Source organism: Humulus lupulus, chromosome X, assembly GCF_963169125.1.
Source record: "Humulus lupulus chromosome X, drHumLupu1.1, whole genome shotgun sequence".
NCBI lineage: Eukaryota > Viridiplantae > Streptophyta > Magnoliopsida > Rosales > Cannabaceae > Humulus > Humulus lupulus.
This window is the reverse complement of record NC_084802.1, coordinates 196056640-196059603: the sequence shown is the minus strand read 5'-3', so window position 1 is coordinate 196059603 and position 2964 is coordinate 196056640.

Genomic DNA, 2964 nt, shown 5'->3' with positions numbered 1-2964 from the left:
GCTCGCGATGCAAAAATCTGGGGAGGTTGGCGAAGGGCAAGGCTAGATCTGGGGCTGGAGCTTATCATATACCCAGAAAGAAGAACTTCACTGAGTACTGGAGACATCTTCAGCTACTGGTTTTGGTTGTTAGTAACGTCTAGCTAAGATTAGATTAGATCTATCTGTGGAAAAAATATATGTATATATATATGTATATATTGAACTGAGTAAAAAGAAAGGAATTTTAATGGAGGTTTTGTGAAGAGGATGGGGGATGAATTAAACTACTAAAGAATGAGGAGAAGAAAAAATGGCTGAGAGGCTCAAAGCTTAGTAGGAAGATATGGTAACTGGTTACAGAGAGGTTTGAAAAAAAAATCAAATCTTAAAAAAAAACCAATTCCTATGGTACCTGGTTACTTAGTAAAGTGTAAAAACAAAATCAAATATAAACAAAAGAATCTAAATTAATCGTTATCGTAACTGGTTACTCATAGGTCTAAAAAAAATCAGATATGAATAAAATGAATCAGGCGTCATGGTACCTGGTTACTTAAACAGATTTGGAAAAAAAAAACTGATATGAAAAAAAATAAACTAAATTGATCTTGAAGGTAACTGGTTACAACTAGGTCTGAAAAAAAAAAAAAAAACAGAGACAGTTGCAATGGTAAACGAATACTTAGCCAGTCTTGGAAAAAAAATAAGATTCAAACAAAAAATCTAAACTAATCATGGCATTACATCATGACTCGTTGGTGATTGAGAGGCAAATCTCTAACAACATGGTGGCGCAGATTCTAGTAGACAACGGGAGTTCGGTGAACATCCTGTTTAAGTCAGCCTTTGAGATGATAGGGTTGACCACAACAGACTTGTCCCTGTGCGCCTCGACACTCTATGGATTCTCGAGAGAAGCCCTCATTTCGATGGGGCAGATAAAGCTCCTTGTTACGCTTGGAGAGGTACCTCGCCAAGCCTTCAAATAATGCACCTTCGTGGTGGTGGACTGTTCCTCAGCGTACAACGCCATCTTGGGACGGTCTGCACCGGTGGAGTTTGGGGCCGTCACCTCCATTCGTCATCTGTACATGAAGTTTCCCGTGGATGCAGGTATTGGCACAGTCTGTGGTGACCAGAAAGAGGCAAGACAGTGTTACAATGTCTCCTTCAAGGCTCCGGTGATGATGGTGAGGGAGGAAGGTCCCGAGAAGTTCGAGGCCTCAGAGGTACAAGCTATCCAGGAGTCGGGGCCCGACGAGTTAGACCCAAGGGTTCAAGAGGAGAGGTCCATTGAACCAATAGAGGAGATGGAGAAGGTAGTTATTGATACCTCCACTCCTGACAAGAAAGTAAAAGTTGGGGAAAGCTTAAAAATGAAAGTCTGAGAAGCATTGGTGGGCTTCCTCCGAGGAAACCAAGACGTGTTCGCGTGGTCGCATTCTGACATGACTAGTATGTTGGGGTTTTATGCCCTAATTAAAATGCAATTTCTTTGTAATATCATTTATTATCAATAAAAGTGTAGAAATCATTTTTTTGACTTGGTCAATCACTTTGCTCACATGTTTTATTTTCATGATTATTTGTTTAATATAAAGTTCTATTAAATCTCGAGCATATAGCTAATCGTATTTATAGTGACGTAATCACAGTGGAATATAAATATGATTATATGTTAAAAATAAGTTAGTCATAAGATTAGTCAGTGCACAGGATTTACACTGACTTACCAATCTACGATATGATCTACTTACACATTGCAGTGTTATGTTCTTTCCAGAACATTAGCAAAGTAGATAAGATCGGATGTACTTATTACATCGGACAGGACCGATATTGACAGTAGATAGGATAAGTAAACGTACCATTATTATCTACTCCAGTCATATCATATAGTAGACCATAGGTCAATTCAATCTCAATTCAGAGTGATTAGTATTCTAACTGATTGTATTATTTGATTTCTTTGATTTGTTCGTTACCAGTTTACCCTACGTACTAGCCCATACTTACATCTTGGGAACTCTGTAGTTTGATTGAGTGGGAGTGTTAATCATAGATGATCATCTATAGCTTTTGATGAAGAAGTGAAATGATTGTTTCCTTTTAGTTTGGTTCAATGTGTTAAATGATAGAGATATCATTTCGGTAATTAATATTAGTTTACTAAAATATCATTTACAAGGAACTAAGTGTTTTAAGGATAAAATACAATGAGGGGTAAAACGGTATTTTAGTCCCATCTCATTGTAGACTGTCTATAGAGGATTGAGTGACAATTATGGTTGTAACAATGGATAATTAATAGTGTATCTATATTTGTTATAGAGCATTCTATGAATTCAAGAGTGCAATTCCAAGTCTTTAGTGGAGTCACGAGGAATTAATAAGTTAGTAAATTTATTTGTTAGATTTATGATAACTTATTGGTGCTTGATTTCATAGGCCTATGGTCCCCACTGTACCTTGGATAAAATCATCTAGATAGTCTCAATTAATTGATTTAATTATCAATTAGAATTATCTAAATTGACCAGGTCAATTTTGGATATTTTCACAGAGTTATATAATTCAGAGAAGAAAAGAGAAATTAGGGAAAATTTATTCATTCAGATAAATTTGTATCTAAATTAATAAATAAGTTAAAATCAAGGTTCAAATTATAAATAATTAATTTGATAAAGGATTTAAATAATTATTCAATTAATTAAATCAATAGAAAATAGTACAACCCTTGATTTTAAGTCTAACGGGCTTATAAACAAATGAGAAATTTCACGGGCCTAAAGCCCATGATAATTTCAACCTAGGGCTGTTAATTGGCTATTATTTTATTGATTTTTTAATTAAATAAATGAACTAATTGAGTCTATAAAAGAAATGTTAAGAGAGAGTTGAAAACACAAGTCAAAACATAAGTCAGACAAGATGACAGACACTTGTTTTTTGATAGTCTAGGTGATTCTAAGGATACTTTGG